This window comes from Aethalodelphis obliquidens, unplaced genomic scaffold, assembly GCF_003676395.1.
Source record: "Aethalodelphis obliquidens isolate GAN/ISIS:26980383/991018 unplaced genomic scaffold, ASM367639v1 scaffold82, whole genome shotgun sequence".
Taxonomy (NCBI): Eukaryota; Metazoa; Chordata; class Mammalia; order Artiodactyla; family Delphinidae; genus Aethalodelphis; species Aethalodelphis obliquidens.
The window spans coordinates 5,185,597-5,210,232 of record NW_020838026.1 but is presented as its reverse complement, the minus strand read 5'-3'; the positions used below and the strand labels follow the sequence as shown (position 1 = coordinate 5,210,232).

Genomic DNA, 24,636 nt, shown 5'->3' with positions numbered 1-24,636 from the left:
AGATTAGAGAGCGTCTCAAATATATATTTCAAACTATGAAGAGCATCTCGCTCATGGAAATTAATTCAGCTTTGCAGAAAATTCATTTTGTTTGACAAATGGTCTCCATCTTTGGAAGACTGGATCGTATAAAGGTTCTGGACACCCATCCTACCATCTTAACCACAGCCAATGTCTTGCCTAAATTTATTACAGATTTGGAAATAGCTAATGTAACAGTTTCTCATCTTTTTCATATAGCACTAAATTTCTGGTTTTAAATTGTTGTGGGTGGAAGAGAGAGCGATATTTTCTTGGGCTGCAGAAGGCTCAAACTTCTCTCTTTGGAAAGTATTGATGTATAGGAAACCTCATGAGAGATGTAGCTCTTGTACAATTTTTAGGATAAGAGATTTGGAAAACTTCATCAGTACTTCTCAACTTACTTAACCTGATCTTAAAGGCAAAGCAAAGTGGAAGATTAAGAAAACTGTCATTATCTGGGCTGTCCAATAGAACTTTCTGCAAAGGTGGAAATGTCCTGTTCTGTGCCGTCTAATATGTAGCCGCTAGCCTAGCTATTCAAGCAGCTGCTGGGCACTTGAAATGTGGCTGGTGCAAAGAGGAACTAAATTTTTAATTTCATTCTATTTCCTCTTAGTTATTCTACATTTAAATAGCCACAAGTGGCTAGTGGCTCCCGTATTAGACAATAAAAGTCTATATATTTCAGGTCAAAAACCTCTTAAAATCTGCATTCAGTTGGAAGGTATATTTATGTGGATTATTTTTATCTGAGTCAGCAATGTGTGGTCCACATGGAGACTAACACTTCCATTGACTCTTATGACTGATATTAAAGCAAAAACAGATGAAGGGTAGATGTCCAGCGTTACCCAGGTACTACAAGTGCTGGCCTGGAGCTGGAACTAAGGTAACCATCTAGTCTCTCGGCTTCATCACCAATTCTACACTGACCTTTAAGAATATAATGCTTTCTTTTCCCATTTATAAAATGGGTGCACTTGGAATCTGCCACAGGGATATTCACAAATTATGATTAAACGTATACTGGGCTTGTCAAAGAAAGGTGTGGGCTTTTCCTGTAGATCTTTTCATTGAAAATGACCTCAGCCAGAGGGAATCCTCTACAGCATGGTGATTTCAGTTTCCTCATTTGTAGAATACTGGCATTGTGCTCAACTGTTTTTAAGGTCGTTTTCAGCTCTAATGCTTTGTCCTGCCGTGAATATATGATTTCCTATTACAGAGGATTCCGTGCTATTAACAGAGACTTGGCTTTTCTAGTTCCAAGATCCTTATAATTCTTTGTAGGTAGATTTCTCCTTAAGTATAAAGGTGAGCAAAGCAACTTACTTAGCAAACAAGTAGCTAGAGTGGTGACTTTGAACCTGTTTCCCTCCGGTGAGTGTTCCCTGGGCTTGCATTGCTTTGTGGTGCTCTAAGTCACTGAGACCCGTGTGCTTGGCATGTCCAAGGCATGGAGCAATTTCTCTCCTTCCTTCCTGGCCCTCACCCGTGGACAATGAAACGTATGACGTGGTCTACCTGCTGTGGCTTTGGAATGCCCGTGAGGAATAAACACTCAGTCCTTCTCTGGGGAGATCTGACCTCCTTCCTAAGGCCTCTCTAACGAGCAGAGCTTTGGTGGCTTTTGCTTTGGAAGTCTTCAGTTGGACGTCACTGGGAAGGTCCATCCTATGTATATCACTGAATCAGTGGCACGCATTTCTGAGTTGAATTGTTTAAAATCAAGATGGACAGATGCCACAGAGGAAATAGGGCAGAGGTCCCTGCAGTCTAACTCTCCATGATGGTTTTAGGGGTGATGAGCCATTGTGGTCCTGCCTCTCGCTCACACTTGCCCTCCGGAAAGGAGAAAATATGGATCAACCCTCAGGCCCCTGTGAATGCCCAGTTCGAGTCTTTGATCACCTCATGCTGATTACGTATAAAATCCGTCATTAGTCCCATATTTCTAGGGCTTATGCATTTGCAGAAAGATCTCTCTGCAGTTTGAAATCTTCCACCTTTGTTCTTTTCAGATTGCATCTGGAAAAAGGGGAGGAAGTGTGTGTAGAATACGATTCTGTGACCATGACAATTCTGTCACTCCTGGTACATTGTGGCGAGCATCCAAGTGTGGGTTTCTGTGGTTTGCTGTCAGCTCCTTGAGGGCAGGCACTCTACCAGTTCGCCTTTGACACCTTAGCACCTAGCACATATTTGTGTGTTTATTGAGCAGCTTCTGTGTGCCAGGTGCTGGGGTACAGTGGTTAAAAAAAAAAAAGGCAAGGCTTTTGCTGTGACAGAAATTGTAGTGAAAGAGATATTGAGCCAGTTATAAGTGCAAAGAGCTCGGTGAAAAAGGAAGTAGAAGATGCTTCAGGAGAGTACACTATGGGGACCTAACCTAGTCTCAGAGGTTTCAGGCTTCCCCAAGGAAGTGACATTTGGGCTGAACGCTGAGTGGTAAGCTGGGGTAGGCATGGAGGAGAGCAGGCCTTCGAGAAGTGTTTGCTGAATGAGTGAATGAGTGAAATGCAGTTTGCCTACAGCTCTGCTAAATGGAGTGTCACAAACCTGTGACTCTGACTGTAGTCCCTCTAGGCATTGTCTGTGGGTCCCTAAGCCATTTCCTTCAGTGAAGGCAAGTAAAGTGGAATAATGAACATCGTGAGAGGACAGTAAGTTTCAAAGACGCGATCAGACTAGTGTTTGAGCACATAGAGTACCTTTGCATCGGTTGGCATGCGTTGAATATGCAGCGCATCCAGAAAGGTCAAGGGCAGGAAGAGTCCAGCAAGCTTACTTCCATCTTTGAAGACTTCAGCCGCGTTTGGGATGGACCTGTCCTCAGCTTGGTGGACCTCCTGACTGGCAGAGTGAGGCAGCTCTTGGGCACACAGAGCTGTGGAAGCCGTGCTTGCTGACTTTGGTATGAGCTGCTCTCTGCTCTTCAGCAGGTCCTGGATCTCCTCATGCTTTGGTTTCCTCAACTGCAGAGCAGGGAGATTCTGCCAATGATAATTTTACCTCGAAGCAATGTTGTAATAAAGATGGCCGTAAACGCATTTTGCAAGTTCAAAAAAAGAACTAAAAAAAAAAAAAACAAAAAACGCCTACTGAAGAGGCATGCTGTCTATATGTGGTGTTTGCTAGAATTTCAGAGGAAGCTGTCTGATCTAAGACGGTATAGAGGATAAGAACGGGGATTGGCCTTCAAGATCTTTTCTGGAGTGGCTGCGTCCTTTACCTTATTATTACTTGGAAACAATTTTCACAGGAGATATCAGTAATGTCAATAATAATATTATTATTAATATTATTTATTGAGTAGTTACAGATGAACCAGGCACGTCCTGAGCCCTTCAGTGCATGTTAGCACTTCATTTCCACCACAGCCTGTGGGATACATCTATCATTAGACTTTACCAGTGAGAGGAACCCAGGCACAGAAAACTCAAGTTTCTCATCAAAAGTTATGCAGCTCGTAGGGTCTGTCTGATCCCAGAGACTTTATTCCCTACATATGTGAAATATTTTGAACTTTTCAGAATAAGAGCTCAGGGTTGCTAAGTGACTAAACATATACGATTAATTATTCCTGCCCCAGAATACAAGCGTGTTAACGTTAGTAGTTGTTTTTACAATTCCTTTGGCCTTCTGGTGTTCCACGTGCCTCTTCCTGACTGGACAGGCAGACCTCCGAGGTGTCGCGGGTTCGGTTCCAGGCCGCAACAATAAAGTGAGTATCACGGTAAAGCAAGTCACAAAATATTTCGATTTCCCAGTGTGTAGAAAAGTGACATTTACACTATCCTGGAGTCTAGTAAGTGTATAGCACTGTGTCTGAGAACCTTCGTTAGAAAATACTTTATTGCTAAAAAATGCTAACCAGGATCTGAGCCTGCAACAAGTCGTAGAAGAAACGTTGAAGATCACTGATCACAGATCCCCGTGACAAACAGGACAATAATGAAAACGTTTGAAATATTGCAAGAATCGCCAATGTGACACAGACACAAAGTGGGCAAATGCTGTGGGGAAAATGGCACTGACAGACGCGCCTGATGCAGCGTGGCCACAAGCCTTCAATTTGTAAAAAATGCAGCATCAACGAAGGTCAGTAAACAAGGTGCGCCTGTATTGCTCTCCTGTTGTTTAAAGCGGGGGAAAAAAAAATCTTTTTCAAACTTGTCCAAATACAAATGAATTGCATTAAAACCAGTGAAAGCCAGCCCTGAAGGACCGAAGCTGAGGTGTCAATCATGTTTGATGAGAACAGATTGTGTAAACGGAGAGAGAATGGGAGGATCTAGGCTACGTTTTATTACCAAGACCTTAAACTAGTTTTAAGGGTCCTTTTATTACCTCCTCTGTCCCCCATCCCACCTCATTTAGTTGGATGCTCTAGGGAGAAGACAACATTTCTACCTTCTTGAAATGGAAACAATAGACTTTGCCTGTGCTACTTTTATTTCCCCACTGGGGAATCTGAGCGATGACCTGATTGAATTCCACCCGTAAAGGTCAGGCTTTGAATTCAAGGCAGAGGAAAAAGCGAAGAAAACATTTTGCAATGATACCCCCCGGGGCCCGAGCACGCAGGGGCCTTTGCTCACTGCACTGTGGTCTGCTGATAAGGATAACGTGGATGACAAGTGGAACATTTCCAGGACAAAGGAAATTCCCTGTTTCATTGTTCAAAGGAAGCCCCCCCGGCCCCACCCCCACCCCCCGCCCCGTCCACTCGGGAGAGCAAGGTTTGGGGCACATGTCGGCGGGCAGGAGAGGCAGAGAGAAGCTAGGGGTGCAGTGAGATCAGGGAGCCCCGACGGGGTGGGAAGTCAAGAAGGGGTCACTGCGGTTTATGGCATTCATCGAAGTCCAGAGCCAGACTGTTAGTGACGGGGGCGCATGGGCTGGGAGGGTTAAAAGCCTGAATCGTACAATGTGGCCCATTGAGGAATTGCAGAAAAAGCACCAGGAGATTTAGAGAAGTTGATCTGGTTTTGAGTTTAAATTCTGGACCTCCGTCTCTCCCCACCCCCTCCAAGCCAAAATGTCAGCAAAGGGCCTGGTTTCCCTTTATGGAGTGCAGAATAAACAGATCTACAGCGGCAGGAGAGGGGCCCAGTTCCCCAGCCCGTAATGCCAGAGCTGGGGGTGGAGGGCTGTGGGGAAAAGCAGTTATTCTTCTGTCTGGTTAGTATTTGGCATTGACTTTCATTTTCTCCAACCTCTGTTTTCTAGAAGCTTGCCTGTACGGGAAGTACAGGAATAAAAAAGAAGCTGATCTGAGGGGGTTTTCTTTCCAGACTTCAAAGGAGGTAGACTTTTGGGTTTTGATAGTTTGGGGAGGCATTTGCAAAATGAACACTGCTTTGGGGAATTGAACCCAGAGACCAAGCTCTCAGCCACTGGCACGTCGGAGCGCACGGCTCTTGCCCTGGTGGATCCCAGTGCTCTCTCCTCCCTGCTGTCCTCTCCCAGCCCCTGGGAGTGCGCCGAGCCCCGACACGGCGGGGTCAGCTGTGGTTAGCCTGGCCGCAGGACTCTGCATTCCTTCTGGGCTTTGCTTGGTTTGGGTGGGTGTGACCAGGAGTTTACTCTGGAGAAAACTGAGACAAAGGTCTAAATTGGGTAGGATCTCGAATCTAATGACTTGTTTACAGATGCTGTACTTTTTCCAGGGCAGGGAAGAGGACAGGGCAAGCTGGTCACTGCAGGCACATTGTTGTTTTTGATTCTAAGGAGGTGGGATCGTTTTGGAAAGCAGCAGGGCATCTCCTGGCAGCCAGTGGGCAGAGTGGCACTCTGTGTAATTTTCCAAGGTGGGGAGGAAGCAGCAGAGGCCGCGGCCTCTGCCCACCAGCCTGACTTCCGGGGCACAAACTGCTCTGGGGAGAGTGCGCGCTCCTGCCACATGAAAGGCCCTGTGTCCTCCTCCTGCAGCTTCCAGTGATGGGGAAGCTAACCCTCTTCATCCTGCTTCAAGTGCACCCCAAGCCAGGGTACCCAGCGAAGGATGTGCACCTGCTACGCGGCCAGGGAAACAGAGCAGGACCTGTGTAAGGAGAGAGGCGATGCCCACAAGGCCCTCTCTAGTAGTAAAGCAGGTTTATTAAGGTTGTGCTCTAAGGTGGCATTTAATGATTGCTAAGTGTAGGAAATTCCTCCCCCTAAAAAGTGCACTGCAGGGCTTCCCTGGTGGCGCAGTGGTTGAGAGTCCGCCTGCCAATGCAGGAGACATGGGTTCGTGCCCCGGTCCAGGAGGATCCCACATGCCGCAGAGCAGCTGGGCCCGTGAGCCATGGCCGCTGAGCCTGCGTGTCCGGAGCCTGTGCTCTGCAGCGGGAGAGGCCACAACATGAGAGGCCCGCGTACCGCAAAAAAAAAAAAAAAAAAAAAAGTGCACTGCAGATTGGAGGCCTTCTGCTTCCAGATTCTGGCAGTTCTAGAGCACAGAAAGGCTGCTTCCAAGACACTTAGGCCCCCAGGGTTTACCCCAAAGGGTGGGGTTGGACCGCAGGGCAGGCAGGAAGTGTCCACGCCCACGTGTGCCCTGGGGACTTTATTGGGCCCACACCCACCCACGAGATGGATATTGCACTTAGCATTTTATGAGGAGGAAACTGAGGCCCAGAGATGCTCAGTGATTCACTCAAGGCCACACAGCGGCTACATTTGCTACCCTGCCCTTCCTCTGCACCCAGTTTGCACAGATTCACAAGGTGAGGCAGGGACCCACGTGTGCCTGAGCTCCTCAAACTGAAAATGGGGTGAAGTGGGTGGCTCTAAGTTGGGGTCTGCCCCTCTCCTTCAGTTGGGTGTGGCTGATTCAAAATTGCACTTCAAGAGAGTGTGCGCCAGTCCGTGAGGAGAGGAGAGGAGAGGAGGCCAGACCACAGGCACTGAGGATTCTTGCTTTGCAGAAGTCCTCCAGATGTTGCCCTGGGGGCATCTAAAGTGGTGTGGGGGTGGTGAGGGTAGGTGTCCCTGGGAGCCTCTGAACCCTCCAGCAGGGAAGTCTCAGAGATACTGGCATCCCCAGGAGACTCTGGAATGGAAGGGGACTCCAATTAAAAATAGCATCAGCTGCGATAACCACCCACTATATAAATACTATAACAGCTAATGTTCCCTTTATCCTCTGTCACTTAAAAACTCTGTGATGCTGTTCACTCATTCGAATGCTGAGAGGTGGCCAGGGCAGCTAGTATAGCTGGAAAGAGAGGCAGCCTGAAGCCCTCCACCCGGGGTTCTAATCCCAGCTCCTGCCGTCAACTAGTTGGGATACAGAAACGATTCTCCCCATCTCCTGAGGCTTCCCCAAAGCTGGTGACCCAGACCCGCTGCTGAGCCCACCACCTTCCCGCCCTCTCCCACCCCGGCTGGGGTCTGACCCGTGGCGAGGCCAGGTCCAGGTCTGCGGGAAGGAGTAGGTGGCAGGATTCCTCTCCACTTGTTTCCTGCACCTGGAAACAAGCACAGCCGCCATTATTTGGATGACTTATTGTTTAGAGCTTTTGTTTGTTTTAGTTTGGCTTTTTAAAAAATTTACAGAAAGAAACGTGCAGATTTTTCAAATTTCAGTTGCTCCCCTCTACTGCCTGTCCCAGCTCACCACCTTGCCACTGGCCAATCGCTGGATAAATCTTAGTTAATAGCCACAGACTGTGTTATTTATCTGTACCCCCCGTAGGTGGAGAGTCAGTGAAATGGGAGAAGCGGCAGAGCAGCTGAAGTTGGACTCAGTGGAAAATCCAGCAGTGCAGATGTGGATCCAAATTGGGCTGAAAAATCTCATGAGATCAGGCTTTCTTGGACTTCCTGCTTTTAACCCAAGCAGTATGTTCAACATAAACGAACTTTCGGTATTTTGAAACTTCCGTTTCTGATCTCAGAACCTGGAAGTAAAGAGCTGTTGTGAACATTTCCACAAATTTTGTCATGGTTATTCTGGAGGCCAAGTCCAACCCAGTAATTATGGAGCTTTCGGGCTCACTGGGACCACAGCAGCCTGCCAGGATGGCGATAGAGGAGGGGAAAAGGCTCTCTGCTGAAGGGTCTGGGATCGGGAGACACAGGACTGTGTTCAACTTCTAGCCCTGCCACTTCCGGCTGTGTGACTTAACCTCTTCGACACTTGGTTTCCTCATCAGTTAGATGAAGAAAATATACCATTTCATAATGTTGTGAGGACAAAATTGTGTGTGTGTGCATGCGTGCGTGCAAACCTGCACGCTCAAGTTCTCTCCTCTTTGCTCACATATTTGTGTATGATGTGTGCATATATGGCTGTATGGTACATACATGTCTACGTGTACACGTAGACCAAATAGAGGTATGTGTGCCTGTGTGTCTATGTATTATTTATTTATACCTGGAATAAGTTCCCCCAGGGGTCTAAGGCAGCCAGTTTCTGATAGATGGGGCACTTGGAGGTCACTGAGGTCTGCCTAATTCACTGTCCAGTGTCCCTCCACACCCAGGCACTGTTGGCTCTGGATGCAAAATGCATGAGAGCTCTGAGGGTCTGGAAAGATGTCAGGCAGTTTGGAGTAACAAGTGAGACTTACTCTGGACTTTGGAAGCTGAGTTAGGTTCATCACATGTGCGTTTGCTTCTAGGGCCTCTTGTTTCCTGGAACAAGCTAACAGGAGTGTCAGGCAGGCAGGTGCAGTAGGAAAGCAAGGTGCTGTCGGAGCCCTGCCCAGGCATTGGCTGGAAGGAGCAGAGCTGGGTAGGGGTGAGAAAGGAGGGGAGAGCGAGCGAGAGAGAGTCAGGGACAGGAAGGTAAAGTGCATTAAAGCCACCCAACGCCGACCAGTCAGCTGCCTTAGCAAGTCTATGCTGCATAGGCTGCTACTTCTTTCCTTCTCTGCTTTTTGGCTTAAATTTTTCTTTTACTCATTAAATGTATTGCTTATTTTTATGTATTTTTTAAAACAATAATTTCCAAAGCAATACATCATCTTTGTATAACATTTAGAAAATACAGAAAAATCACAATTGAAAAATACCAAAGCGCACTCCCAGTCTAACAACCCAGAAAACAACCTATTAATATTTGGTGCCTTCCCTTCCAGTCTTTTTAATACAAATATATAGACACACATGTCTTGCTTTTATATAACCAGAATCGTACTGTTTTGTAATCTCCTTTTATGCTCTTCGTATTCAATTATGGCCATTTTCCGGTATCTTTGGGTGTTGCTGTAGATCACTGTGTCTAATGGATGTACAGTTAAACCATGCATAAATGTTAAGTGCTGGGCTTTTCGCTAGTATGTGTCACCTTGTTGCTCTCCAACTTCTGGACCTGGGATGGCATTTGGTAACAGGGCTAGACTTCTTTCTTTTTATTTTAATAAAATATTCTTGATGGGCTTGAGAAATGAGCCCATGTGAAATGCTGAAAATGGGATGTTCAAGCAGCCGCAGGATCCCCCTTGAGTCAGACAATAGGGCCTGGGCTCAGCTCCTTGCGTCGCCCAGATGGAAGCTGGCCCAGCCCAGGGCCCGATCTGATAGCGCCAGGACACCCACAACTCTGAGTTTCCTGCTACCATGAGGCCTCTTTTTTGCATAGGCTGTTTGACTTACACATACGTGGAAAGCAGCCACTAATAATAGAAGAGCTGCCTCTTGCCTTCCATCGTCAGGCCCCGCCGTGACTGCTCAGCGACTCCGCGTCTGGGGCAGCTGCCTGCCACACCTCTGCCCTCCCAGCAGTAGGGTCAGCCGGGCTGCTTGTCAGAAAGAGGCCAGGCCCTCCCCGCCCGCTCCATGTGTGCTGGAGGCTGGGAAGGTAGCTTTCTGAGGGCTCTTTGTCTAGTGAGGGAGCGGGACCTCTCTGCAGCAGGAGGCCCTCTGGCCACCCCCCTGCCTGTCCCCCTCCACCCAGCCAATGATCGTTCTCCTCCAACCTGAGCTCACTCAGCCAGCCTTGAGGAGCTTGAACCTTCCGGCAGCTTCTGGAGACCCCTTCCTCCCCGGCTGGGTGCTGGGAGGCTGTGAGGGAGCACCAACAGCTGTGCCACTTCGCCCAGGCATGATGCCTCGCAGAGCTGGGCCAGCCAAGCCCTTCGTCAGATCCTGGACTCAGCTGGTGCTGCTTTGTCCATCATTCATCCATTCCACCAATAAGTACTTTATTATTATTATTATTTTTTTGTTCAGTACGCGGGCCTCGCACTGTTGTGGCCTCTCCCGTTGCGGAGCACAAGCTCCGGACGCGCAGGCTCAGCGGCCATGGCTCACGGGCCCAGCCGCTCCGCGGCATGTGGGATCTTCCCGGACTGGGGCACGAACCCGCGTCCCCTGCATCGGCAGGCGGACTCTCAACCACTGCTCCACCAGGAAAGCCCTACCAATAAGTATTTAGTGCCTCCTGTTACAGGAACTGTGCTGACAGTATCGACAGGATGGAGGATAAAAGAGGCCAGACCCCTGCTCTCATGGAAGACACAGAGAATATAAAGGGAAGCAACTAGAGTTGACGAGTTTATGGGCGGGGGGGCTCTCAGGGGAGACACCTGCCAAGTTACAAAAGACCCTTGATACCCCTCTGTCCTAGGGTTCACACTGGGAGCCTGCCCTTAGCCGGCTGCACAGCCTCTCCTGAGCGCACAGCTCTTCCAGCCGCTGAGCTGCAGAGACACCATCTCTTTGTGCAAGATCAGTTATTGGCTCAAGCGCACAGCCCCACAGACCCTTGTGGTCAGGGAGTTCCTAAATGAACTCGAACTTTAGGGGCTGGGATCTGTTTACTCTTGGCACACTGGGATTTCCTGTTTCTAAGAAAATGGGCTTAGATGCTCAGCTGCATTAACCAAACAACATGTTGACGCAAATGGATCTGAAGCTTGCCAGCTCCAGACTCTCTAGAAGGTCGGACTTGGGAATGAGGCATTCGGGTGACTTTCCAAACCCTGAGTTCCAAACCAGAAGACTCAGGCTAGGTATCTATTGGGGAGACCTCCTTTCCTACCTTTCCAGACTGAACTCCCCCCCAGTGACCTTAAAGTCAGAGACTCCCTGGTCATCTTGAGGCAGGGATGGGGTGCGGGGACCTTGCCCCTGTCCACAGCTGGCCCTAGATACAAGCATCCCAGTAGCTGTGCTGGGCGGCTCTGAACGACCCATCCCCTAAAAGTCTCCCTCCCCAGTATCCCATCTGCCTGAAATGATCACCATGAGCTGATTCCTCTGAGCCTCAGGAAGCTCATGTCAAAATGCAACTTACTCATTGACGTGACTGTCTGAGCTGATCTTAGCAAGGTCCTTTGACTATGGCAAACCTGGCAAATTCTGACTGGGTGTGGGGAGGGAGAGAACAGGAGACGTTGTCAAGGGATGCTTTTCAGAGAGGCCCAAGCCAGAGAAGGGAGCACAGGAGGGGGATGTTCAGACCACGAACAGAACAGGCTGGGGACACCTTGGTTGAGTGTAGACTCCAGAAAACCACCTGACCTACTTGGCTACAGGTGGCCCTCACATGGGGCATTCCCTCTCTTTCCTGTGGCCTCGGGGTCCCGGCACACTCTGCAGGGCCGTACCAGATCAAGGTCCAGGGAGAACAGCTCTCTCTGCTGGGGAAGATTCTACAATGTTTATCAGTATTTGAACCGAGGGACTAAGTAATATGGCTTCCACAGGAAAGCGCAACTATGTGAGTCAGCAACGTGCCAATTATTGGAGAATTTTTCCACCGCAGGACTTAGAGTCATTGAGATAGTGCTGATTACTATTGCCCGACCAGGGGCTGGTCGGACCACGTAAAGTTCCCTTGGGAAAACCCACCATCTGAGGAACGTGAACGTCAAGGCACAAAGTCAGCGGAGGGGCATCTACCGCAGTCGCTCATTTTGTATTCTGATCGTGCATCAAGTATTGTGAAGTGTGCTGGGGGGACTCTCCAAAGAATCTGGAGGAAAGAAATATCCGTTGACGACTGCATGCAAGTCCAAAATAACAGTGGAACGGTGAAAGGGAAGGATCGGGCAGTATAAGCGGATAAGCCAAAAACAGATCAGAAGAAAAGGAAAGTCCCTGTGGGTTTGGACTAGTGTGGGAGGGCTTCCTGGAGGAGGTGTGCTGTGATTCAGAAGAGCTCATCTTCACGGGAGTCTATACCATTGGGTAATAAAGGGCCAGAATCAACATCTTTACAGACATGGGCGGCCCGTGAGCAGTGGTGAGCAGCAACGGCTGTGGATGATTTGTGGAGCTTGTGCACAAGGATAGAGACACTTCAGAAGTGGAAATCAAAGAATTGTGTCCCTGGTGCCATCTGTGTGCTGAGTGCTAGGAGGTGGCCACATGTGGGAAAGAGAAGGAAAGGAGAACAGGTGCAGGAAGACCCTGCTGGGGTTTCCAAGGAATAGATGATGGAGCCCATTCTTTCTTTCATTAATTTCATCGTCAGACATTTATTGAGCATCTGCTATTTCCAAGCACCTTGCAGCATTGAGAATGCAATGATGCGTAAGTCGTGGTCCTTGTCTTTGCTGAGTTCAGAGTCTCCCGATGGACACAGGCGGACTTGAATACTCACTCTAAAGAAGGGTAAGTGCTTTCACAATACTATGTACTCAATGTCACAAGAGACCAACTGAAGAAAGAACCAACTCTGCTGGGAAGAGCTGGGCTTCGCAGAGGGCAGCTCACGATGGAGTTTTTGTTGTTGTTGTTGTTGTTGTTGTTTTGCGGTACACGGGCCTCTCACCGTTGTGGCCTCTCCCGTTGTGGAGCACAGGCTCCGGACGTGCAGGCTCAGCGGCCATGGCTCACGGGCCCAGCCGCTCCACGGCATGTGAGATCTTCCCGGACCGGGGCACGAACCCGCGTCCCCTGCATCGGCAGGCGGACTCTCAACCACTGCGCCACCAGGGAAGCCCTGGAGTTGGTTTTTTAAGTGACTTGGAATTTACCTGGCAGGGTATTCCAGGGAGAGGGAGCGAGAACGGAGGAAAGAATGCCAGTAAGAGCACCGCACGCATGGCAGAGCCGGTGGGGAAGCTGGAACATAGCTAGGGCTTGCGCCTAAAAACTGTAACTTTTATATCAGGCTCTAGAGAATTTGGATTTTATGTTGTAGACAACAAGAACCTCAGTACATGTTTTTGTAAGAGAGTATGACCAGCAATATGCTCTTCAATTCTGTTAAATAAGCATTTATAGAGCGCCTACTACACTCACTCGCTGTGCTGGATAGCTTTATGGGTCACTCAAAGGAAACATATTCCAAGCCTTCAAGGGACCCCCAATAATTGTGGAGAGGAGCGATGGAGAGGGTGAGGAGAAACGAGCGCAAATAACTTAGATGCAAGGTTGTTCCACAGGGGACACAGGTCTACGGAGGCAGAGATCCCAGCAGCCCCATGTGTCCCTGCCTGCTCAGACCTGACTTCGAGGCCCAACCATTTCCCATTTCCTTTCCTCGGTAATAGCCCCAGGATTCTCCCTCTTCCCTCCAGCAAAAGCGCTTTTATCAGCCCCCCAGAGAACTGTGGGGTTCAGGTCGGACTGCCAGCAAAGAGGGGACGCCCCAAAGCCACCCAGAATAAGCCTGACAGCTCCGTGCCCTGCCTGGCCTCCACGCCCAGCCCAGGGCTGTGACTTGAGGCTGGGACTCTAGGTGTTGGGTTTAGATAAAGACTATAATTAGCTGCCCCAAACACCCGTGAATGTGAGAGGGGGAGGGGGAGACCTGAACGTGAATAGCTGTTTCTGGAGTTGTTTATTTCTGGCTCTCCTTCTTGCCTGGAGTCTGTGTGTTCAGCTAAATCCTTCTGTTTGCCTATGCAAAGGAACCCACTAGGTGGGCCTGAATTGGACTGGGAAACTCAATCAGGGTCTTCCTGTGTCTCCCCCCTCCTCCCCCTTCTCATCCCAGCCTGCACACCTCGCTGTCCCTACATGAACGCACCTTGGAGCAGAGCCAGGGAGCTGGCAGGTCCCCTTCGGATCATAACCGAAAGTCTTGGCCTGTCACAACTCACCTGTGACCACAGGCAGCCAGGGGCCGGGGATCCAGGGCCCACTTCCTCAAATCCACCCTGCCCACGGACCCCCCAAGAGCCTGTCCCCAACAGAAGCCTGCAGAGCTGGCCAGGCAAGGCCGAGAGTGCTGCACAGACCTTGTGCGTGTAGTGCATGGGTTATAGCAAGACAGCTTGTCCTCCTTTTCTGTATTCTCTCTCCTTTTCTTTCTTTTCTCTTCTTGCTCTCTTTTTGACTGAGTTGCCTCAGGGCTGGTGGTTTCAAAACTAGCAGCTGCAAACTTATGAAGGAAAAAACCCAAACCACAAAAACCCGTCTTGTGAAAACTGTGTGCCAGTCTAAAAGCGGCAGGCCGTGCGGGAGGAGAGCCTGCTCACGTGTCAGGAGCACAGAGCGTGAGGGTCACGGCTGGGTCTTCACAGTGGCAGGAATTGTAATGTGTCCAGGGCCCGGGGGAGTCAGGGACAAGGCAGGAGAGGCCTCTGGAGGAGGGCAGAGTCCTAACCGGCCAGGGAGGCTCTCAAGAATGGCTGTCTGCATCAGATGAGCTGTCTGAAACAGTCTGGCTTCCCAAATGCAAATCAGACCAGCTGTCACCACCACGTTACTGGCATCTTCCGCCAGGAGACCTGAGGCCCGGCTTCTACCCTAAGTCCACTCAGAAGCTTTTGAAGCACCTGTATGTGTGTCCTAAGGCCTGTCTCAGTCCCATCGTCCCCAGCTAACACCCACTCACACTCACCTATGTGTTCACACCTTTTGGAACACCCTGATTAAACAGAAAGGTACCTCCCCAAACCCAGCCCCAAACTCCTACCCTAGTTGCTAGTTTCAACCTACCACTCAAGGTAAAGGTGTAGGAAGGACCTGACAGGAAATCCTAAGACCGTTTCAGAGAGAATCAAGTCCTTTTCTGGCCCAAGATTGGAAAGAGTAGTCCTCAGAAGTTTCACTGAATGTTTAGGCTGGACAGGGGAGCTCCTGAGTGACATTGACTGATCTGGGCTACTTCTTCTGACCTCCCTCCCAAACGCCACACCAGTATCATCTTTGGCCAGAATGAAGGGGGTGCTCGCATCCTTTGGCCAGATCACTGGGAGATGCGCTACGGACAGCAAGAGCAGGCCATCCGTACACCCACACACAGAGACCACCGAGGCCAACCCCGAGAGGCCCCCGTGGACCACACTCATTGCCAGGCCCTGTGGGAAAAGACAGGAGGCAAAGCACAGCTCAGTGCGGAAGAGCCCGGTGGACTCCAGCTGTAAAACAAGGCCAAAGAAATCTAGGCTAAGTGTATCAGTATTTGAGGAGAAGCGAAGTTGGTGAAGTGATCAACGCTGGGTGGGGTTAATGACAGAAGGCTTCAAGGAGGAAGTAAGTTCTGAGTAGAGGTTGAAGGAGGGGAGGGACAACGGCCCGGGTAGAGGAGGGAGAAGAGGAAGTGTGTCCTGTGGGGGGAGGGGGCTGGTTTGGGAAGGGCGAACACTGCTTGCCTGGTGGCCCTGGGAGCTGGGCCACGCTTGGTGGTTCCACCTAGAGTTAGTATCATTTGCGTATATTTTCAGGGCAGGAAGAATGATTTATTGACAAGAGCCCTGCTGTGCAGTGGCAAGAACGTAGACTTTGGAAGGAGCACATTTTAGCATCAGCCATCTGGGTTCACATCTTAGCTCTGCCACTGGTAAGCCGGGGAACCTCGCAAGCCACACCTTCCCGAACTATAAAATGAGGGAATCACTTCATACGGCTACGGTGAGAATGAGATTCAGTGAAATAACTTACGCAAAGTGCTTGGTCCTGTACCTGGCAGAGAGCAGCTCTTAAATCAAGTGACCCGTCGTGTCGATTGTATAGCTTACAGATTAGAAAGGCAGCCACAGAAAACTGCTTGAAGTCCCCAAGGGAGAGAGTGTAAGCAATTGGACTCACGCTCATCTCAGCAGGTCAGCCCTGTGTCAGCCTTTCGGTGGGATTAAGTTAGCCAAGGTTTGAGTCAATCTGAGTGCTGGGTCCACAGCAGTGAGTGTGAACAGGGCCGACACATCAGCTTCAAACGCTGGCCTGTTGCAGCCAGAGGCCCCGGGGCAAGGGTTCAAGTCCCGTCTGATGGAGAAGCAGGCGCACGCACCCATGTGTGCTGATAAATGTTTAACAACCAGCTCTCCAGGGTGTGTAACCTGTTTCCATGGTGTCAACACTCCCACCGTGGCCGCCTTCAAGCTGCCAGCAGTGACACTGAACCTGGGGCTGGGAAGAGACACGCGCGGTGAGGTCTCCCGATGGGAACCCGGTCCAGCATCCATGCCTCCCGCGTCCCCATCCAGGTGCTGGGAAGGGTGCCCGTCCCCTGGGCCGGCCTGGTTTTGCTTCTTGTTTGTTAAGCAGAGGGTGAGGCGTTGAAGGGGGAGAGTGGTATCCCTGCCGTCTCCTCTGTCCTCCACTGGGTAGAAGTAAAGTTTCCCTCCCAGGACCAACTTCCCCTCAGGCCACTTCCATCCTGACTAGCAAGTTCGTTTTCCTCACAAGCTAAAACAGAACAAAACAAAACAAGTGCTCTCTCCAGGAGGCCTTCAGCTCTGCTTTAAGAGGGGTCAGCAGGTGCAGGCCCCAGAGTCACCACCCTTGTTCTGGGAGCTAATGTCCCCCCTGCTGCGCGCTCCCTGAGCTGGAGTGGCCGCTCAGGGAGCTGATGAGGCTTCATGTCCTTTGCGGAGTGGCCGCAGCGTCTGACCTCGTCCTCTGTGAATTATCCGGCGGCAGCCGGCACAGGTTCCCGGGACGCCAGAGCTGGAAGTGGCTTAGGGATGGTCTGTGTGCCTACCTGCTGCCAGGTGAGGGGATGGATGGGGTCAACCCCCTCAGCTGGGGCAGGTCTACACCCAGACCTCCCTGTCTTGCCCGTGTTTTCCTCAACCATTTCTTCCTTCATTCCTGTGGCCCCTGCAGGTGTGAACTCCCTCGGGGAAGCCTCCTCTTTCTTGTGTGTTCCCCGCAGGCACCCAGCACAGCCCTGGGCAGACTCGTGGACTAGCTGATGAGCAGATCTGCTTCTGTTTGCAGTAAAGGAAGTGATAGGAGTGGTGGGAAAAGGAGCAGAATCGGGGCAGACCCCCCAGCAAATTCCGTCTTGGGATTCCTTCCTTCAGTTACCGGAAGTATCTTGTTTCCACTCCCCGTATACCCCAGGGGGCATCACCAACTTTACCTGAATACCTGGTGTGCCTGCTTCACCTACACCATGCTGAGGGATGCAATAAACCATGTAAGACTAACCACAGTCCATTAGCACCCTAGCTGGGGGGTGGGCTGAGGGAAAAACCTACAACTCCCCGAACCTGTACTCCAACCACCGGAGCCACGCCTTCTGCCTGGGGTTCTCTTATTCCTCGTTGGGCTCCACGGTGACGGTAGAGCTACCGGTGCCTGTCTCGGTCCACGAGGAGGTGGCTGGGCTCCTGTGTGAATCCTAAGGTGCTAGAGATGGGCAGCCTCGTAGTGTCATCAGGGAGCATCTGCCTTGCACTGGCATCTCACTCCGTGACCCGGTGTGGATAAGGACACGAAGGACGCTCGGCCAGGCTTTGCCAAGAGACCTTGTTAGGCTCCGTGTTTAAAAGAAAAGAGGTAGGGGGAGGGATTAATAGAGCGACAGGAAGTGAGCTTATTATATTTATAAACAATGAGCCCATGTTCGCATTTCAGGTGTCCTGATTCATCTCGCAGGTGGGTGGGAGGAACCGCTAGCAACCTTTCACTCAGGGGTCCGGGTTTTGGAACAGGATTTCCTCTGCAAGTTGTCAAAGATCAGATAAAAGTCTTAATCTCAGGCACACACAGCCATAGGCCTTGGCCCCTGCCACCGTGTGCTTGACTTTCAGTAATGAGACTGAACAATGGTTCAGGACTCAGGACGATTAAAGAGGTGGGAAAAGAACTGGGGGAGGCTTGAGGGATCTGGGGCTTTCCATGAGAGATGCAGGCCCACTAAGTAGGAACCCCGGCTGCATCCAGCTCAGGTCTTTTACTCACTTTGCCTCCATGCACCGAGGAGAAAGCATGCAAAGGAGACACACATACCTCCCACCATTTTTTAAAGGATGGAAACGAGAGGCATTCACTTCTGCTTCTTGAGCTGGCTTCTTTTGAACCTGCTTGGAAAGCACGTCCCAGCGTCGGCTGGGGGACTGTGAGATGGGGAAAACTTGTAAACTGTTCTCTAGAATCCTTGTGCTAAAGGGATGCCTAGTTTTTCAAAATGCATCTGTAACTTCAACGTCTTTTCAGAGTAGAAAGAACCAAGACTTTCAGGAACCCCCTTTACTGAGTGGCACTCTGCTAGGGAGAGCTCTGCGTTGCTATACTGAACCACACCTGTCCTCCCAAGCTGTTCTCATCTCCCAACACAGAGTTTATCTGTGTTGGCTGAGCCAACTGACTCAGAGCAAGAAGTTGTGGGTCCTAGAAACGTTGAAGAACTTGAAATCAGGGTCTGTACGCTGCAGTATTCCTCCCGCTCTGAAGTCCCATTTTGATTTCTGTTCTCACCGCCTCCATTCTGCCTGCCGTGTATGTCTTTGGTTGTATGGGTCCCATGCTGAAAACTTCACCCATCCTCTCTCACCGCCTCGTGATCCCCATTTTACAGATGAAAACCTGGTCTCAGAGAGGTTTCCTAACTTGCCCAAGGTCCCCCGGTGCACATTTTAGACCAAAGCATTTCCATCCATGCTTCACGGGACCAGTGTTTCAATAGCTCCACTGTCCCAATACTCGTCCCGTGTTCATTCAGCGGGGAGAGGAACATGGTGAAGGGCGGACCTCTGCTGCTAAACCCATGGCCCCAGCTCAAGAACGTGCATTTCAGTCCAGATGGTTGATAAATAAGCTGGTACTCCCAGGAAGCCACTTCCAGAGCGCTGAAGGGGGCTCTGCTCAGAGGACGGACCTGGGCTGAGAGGTCTTTCTCCTTCCCTTTGGCTGCTCTTGTGTGAGATCAGAGGGGACCCCCCAAGTCTTGACACCACGACTACCCTGTCAGCCCTGCCTCTGCTAGGATTCTGTGGACTAGACCAAGGCTGTGTGATGAACACACCACAAAGGGGTGTGCTTAGTTATTTGCCAGGAGGCTGTGATGGGGAGGAAACAAAGCCTAATTAGTGAGTTTCAATCTGTGGAATGAATGATTTTCCCAGATGGGCTGTGTTTAGAGGCTCCTGGAAATCCTGCATTTTTCCACTGCTGTTTCCCACCCTTTCTGAGCCTCAGCTGAACGGATCCGGAAATCCTCTGGAAAAGAAAATGCACGGGTCTGTTCACCTTGAAAATGAAGAAACCAAAAAGGCGAAATGCCCCTCTTCCTTCTCAGGTGGAGCAATTACTTTTACAAGCACCTAGGAGGCCCCGAGGAAAAGGCGAATGCCATGTCCTCTCCCGGTGAAAAAGCGCACAAGAATCTGTGCAAAACAGCACCTTTGGATAAACACAATGTGGCTATATATATACCGCGGCCGTTTCCTGTTGCTCTGCAGCTCGCACAGCAAAGGTGGGGTGAGGCCGTGGCCATAAGCCACACGGTGACATGTACATTAGCCGTGCCCTCTGCTTCCTGTACTGCTGACTGCCCGGGTGGACCAGCTCAGCACTGTTCAGAGCTGCCCAGCGGCAGGGAGCCCCCAAGACCTGACTTGGGGTGTCTATGGGTGTCTGCGAGGTGCACTCCCATCCTCCCCGTTACCGACTGCCTCACTGCAGATTGATGTCAATGCGAAAAACACCAAAAAGCCAGCAGCCAACATGCGTGTCTAACGGTCTGCTTGTGTAACTCCTGCACCACAGAACGAGAGGTCAAGTAAGAAAGGGTGGTAACAGATGGAGCGGCCCCTGTTCTGTTAAAGGGGCAGCTTCAGTAAAAACGTCCTTAGTGAGGTTGTATTAAAAATCATTTGGCGAAACCCAAGGGTCACAGCCACGTGCTAGAAACCCACAATGCCAGGAACGGCAGCCATGATTGGACTCTCAGAGTGGTCTCCCAGCTTAGGATTCCAAATGCTTGAGTAGACATCTCACAGTGTAATTTTGGAGCTGCAGACAAGACCCCCCCTTTACTAAGCAGGGAAACGTAGGCACCAAAAATGCAGAGACCTGCCCCAAACCTAGAGCAAGTCAGGAGAAGAGACCGGCAAAGGATTCATCAGGACCCACCGTTCTCCATCTCCTAGGCCAGCGATTGCCACCTCACTCCTGGGCACTGCCCCCCTCCTCATGCAGGAGGTCTGGGGTGGAACCTGGCATTTATTTAAAAGCTTTTCAGGAAGTTTTGTTGTGCAGACAGAATCACTGTAGCTCTCAATCACTTCACCTGACATGTTCTACATGAATTGCTAAATTAAAACGCTGGAATTTACCAAGGCAACAAGTAAATACTGAATGCTTACTGTCTGCCGGGCTTGGTGCTAAGGCCTGGGTGCAGGAGTAAACAGACTAGACCAGCGATTCTGCCTTCAAAGAGTTCTGTGTAGTGGGGGAGAGACATTAATCCCACTTTTGCACAAATGAGTATTAAATTCTAAATGTGGTTCCTGTGATGACAGAAGGGTAGAGAGAAATAACTCAAGGCTGGATGTAAGTTAGTCTGAGGAGTCACAGCAAGGCCCTCTGAAGATAGGATATTTACATGTAAATGACAAAGAAGGACCATGGAAGGAAGGACCATGCATCACTGCTTTTTCAACACAAAACCAAAGCAAGTTATGATTCTAAGAAGCAACTACTTACCAAAAAAAGAGAAATGATTGCTCTCTCTTTTTTTTTTTTATAACTAGTTCATCTCAATTTTTTTCTATTTATTTATTTTAGGTATCTATTTTGGCTGCGTTGGGTCTTCATTGCTGTGCGTGGGGTTTCTCTAGTTGCGGCTAGTTCGTTGCGGTGCGCGGGCTTCTCATTGCGGTGGCTTCTCCCGTTGCGGAGCACGGGCTCTAGAGCACAGGCTCATCAGTTGTGGTGTACGGGCACAGTTGCTCCACGGCATGTGGGATTCCCCCAGACCAGGGCCCGAACCCGTGTCCCCCGCATCGGCAGGCAGATTCCCAACCACTGCGCCACCAGGGAAGCCCGAAATGATTGCTCTCTTGAGTTCAAGTGCATTTGTCTTTACCGAGGGAACCATGCCTCCTTCTCCCAATAGTGGAGGTGGTTTATGGCCGGAAAAGAGGGGAAAAATGAGACGCAAGGAGGTAGGGTCCGCCGATGACTTGTGATAAAAGTCCTATTAGGGCACATCATTGCTGGGAGGGAGCGAGTGAGTCTGCGAGATGTTCACAGGTGCTTTATGCAAACAGGATTCTGTGTTCAAGTTAGTGTGGGAAGTACTGGCTTATACACACATACAGAGGCCTAGGTCTCAGGACTTGTCAGAACCTTGCGCACGCTGATATAGATCATGAATCTCTAAGGGAAGGAGAGGGGCAATACCTTCTGCAGTGTTTTCCAAAAATACGTGATGGTGAACATTTTTTTTCAATGAGCACCTAACCTAAATTTGATTCTGCCTGAGACCCACTTGGGCAGAATAATAAATGCTGATAAATAGAGGCTGATTCACTCCATCTAGAATGGTCCCGGCAAGCTTCCTTTTTAATCAACACCTCAAGTGATTTTGAGGCAGCAAATCCAGGAACCACACTTGGAGAAAAACTAATAGGACTAGAATTCCGAGGGGCGTCTCAGCAGCTCGGCTTACTTCCGTGACCAGCCTTCCTGGCTCCCCGTACTCCTTTAAATCTGGTTTATGCTGGGTGAACACAGCTACGTTATTGGGCCAGGACAGACTTTTTTTAAAGTAATAATAATAAGCAAAATAAGTCAGAGACAGCAAATTTGCCCTTGGTCTAGAATCTGTTGGGTGTCACACGTGGAGCTACAAAGAACACCTTTGTCATTTGGACTCGGTTGGCAGGAACACGTGTGCGGTATACAACGTGTGGTATACGTACGATGCTGCGCCTCGAAAATTCCTGAAGCCGTGCAAATACGGGGGTCCAGCAAAATTGTTTCTGCAGGATGCGCCGGCCTGTCTTTGTATAATTAGCCCTGCTCTCTAGCCACCTCCCTTGCTTTCAGATGGAACAAAAGTGCTCAGAAAGACACTTCTTGATGCATTCATATGCAAAGAAGTTTGTGGTTTTATTTTCTCTCCCTCCTGTCCTGGCCAACAGAAGGAAAAAGGGTGGAGAAAGGGGCTCTTTGCGGGGGTGGTGGTGGTGGTGGTGGGGGTGGACTCTCCAGGCCCCTCCTATCTGGGTTGCAATCAGCATCCCGAGGAGGGGGGACCGAGCACGTGACCGGACAGGGCTTGCTGCTAAGAGGCAAGGTTCAGATTACTCACCTGGGCCCCAGCAACCCCCCAGAGCTCCAAGGACTCCGCAGCTGCAGACAGAAAACACGGTCGGTGTCATTCCTAAGCCCGATTTGCCAGAGATCTGAGTTGGTTAAAAGAGAGACCGGAGGTGGGAAGAGGAGACACAGAAAGAAAAATGTGAGGAAAAATAGTGTTTTCCTGCACATTCAACAGCCCTGCCTTGTCCTTTTCGGGACAGTCAGCCAAAAAATTTAGGGAAGGCTGTACTCGTGTGTTTGCCAGAGACCGAGATTTTTGTGCAAGGCAGGTCTAAAGATGAGTTTTGTGTAAGAACACATACATAGAACCTGGTTAAAAGTTCAGGGTGGTTGTGACCCAAACCATGGTGACAGAAGAAGTGAAGTACCTTTCCTCAAAGATAACTGCACATTGAATGTGTTTGTCTTTCTGACCCGCACGGTCTGCATCTTGCTGTGTTTTGCTTGGTTTGCACTAATGCTCTAGCTGGTGGTCATTTGCTCTTGGTGGCCAGTTTCGCTTCCTGGTTTTGAGAAAATGGCAGTGAGGCCTGTCGCTTGGGCATACTGTGTCACTGCAGGAAGTGTGCAGTTTTAAAATGTCAAAGCCAGCAGCCTCCTGTCCGGTGCATGCCATCCATCAGCAAGTGTCTCTGGACCCCCGAGGAGCCCACTGCCTGTTAAAACGGTAACTGAGAGATAAAGATCTCGCCTCAAGACTGCCTACCATCTAACCAAGGGCGCGAGATCAAAAGGGAAGGAAAAATGACATTAACAGAAAAATAATAAATGTACTCATTGCTACAGTGTTTTGGGGCACAGCATGCATCAGAGAAAGGGTGGCCCCATGGGAAGGGCTGGGTTCCTGGGGTTCAGAAGGTGGGCTCACATTCTTCTCTGACCAGAAATGAGGTCTCAGTCTTTCTGTACCTTCCTTTCTTCATCAGCAAAATGGGGGAGGGGAATAATACTACCTACTTCTTTAGTTTATTATGGTGATTAAATACGATTATAGGTGTGGGAAGGCTTCTATTCGGATAAATGCGTTACACTATAAAATAGTCTAAAAGTTTAGTTATTATTAATGCTATAGTAACAGCATGGAGGGAAATCAGTCTAGAAGATGCATCTTCTGCTATTTCCACTAAAAAGAGAGAGAGGCAGAGACTGAGCTGAGTACAGGAATTAAACCAGCCCAGGACTGTGTTCTAGCCCCTCACTCTTTGCTTAATTCCTCTGTAATAACTTAAAGGTAATCATGGTTATCATTTGTATTGAAAGATTTAGGATGAACTTATCATGTCTAAGATTTGGAGAAATCCAAGAAGATAACATACGTCCTAAGACACCATTTGGTTTTAATTTTCAGGGAGCTGACCTTCAATTTAGTAGAACTTTGTGACCGTGTAGTTGGTGTAATTCCTTAAGAGATCAGTTTGATGATCAAGAAATGATCATAGTGGTTATCAGTATTATTAGGTGTCTAGATAAGGGAGGCGAATATAAGGTAACTTTATGACATCTGTGTGATTATGATTTCCTAGGTAGCTAGATGAACCAGGAGTCTGCATTTGGCTGTAGTTGGAGAATAAATTGTGAAATGTTAATGAATTTCATAGGCCTTCCCAAGCCTTCACCACCCTTACGTGCTGGACCCCCTTGGAAATTCATCTGATTCCCACAAGCAGAAAATAGGATTAAGAATAAGATTTTTTTTTAAATTTTCCTTCAAGGATCTCATGTGCTGGTCTGAGGAATTATTTAATTCCACTTTAAAGGGAAGACAGAGGCCAGTTGAAACAAGCAGCTAGAATTGGGGACGGGTTGATCCTGAAGATTCCTAACACTAAAACTTCCATCTGGTATCAGAGGCCAAATCTCGGTTCCTTGGGCATCACCAAGGAGGCCATCTATCTACTTGAGCACTGAGACTTTCCTATTTCAATCGTTCACCCAACCCCACTAAACAGGAAGTGCAAGCTGCTCGAGCTGAACAAGCAACCGCCCCCCAGGGCCCCCCTCCCACCCCACCCAGCATAAGTACATTGTTCTTTGCTTTCCATTCATTATGATGAGCTGTGTACATTCATTTCATAGATGCAAGGCAATCAGAAGTTGTTAGAAAAAGAAGACCCGGTGATAATTCTTACCCTCAGGAATTTTACTCTCAGGAGACTTCCAACAAAAGGAGTCACACGAATTGATAAACTACAGCTTTTGATGGTGATATTAGCAATTCTTAGA

General features: G+C 49.5%; 1 protein-coding gene across 2 annotated transcripts in view; it reads left to right on the top strand.

Annotated features, from left to right (window-relative positions):
• The window catches only part of FLI1 (Fli-1 proto-oncogene, ETS transcription factor), a 113,172-nt gene that overhangs the window by 17,397 nt on the left and 71,139 nt on the right, over nt 1-24,636 (top strand). The window contains exon 1 of one of the 2 annotated variants that reach the window (XM_027092875.1): nt 15,584-15,697. The exons of the other annotated variant lie outside the window; for it this stretch is intronic. The gene's annotated coding sequence lies outside the window, so the exon portion shown is untranslated. Of the gene's footprint in view, nt 1-15,583; nt 15,698-24,636 lie in introns of those variants that run through there. 2 annotated transcript variants of the gene reach the window in all.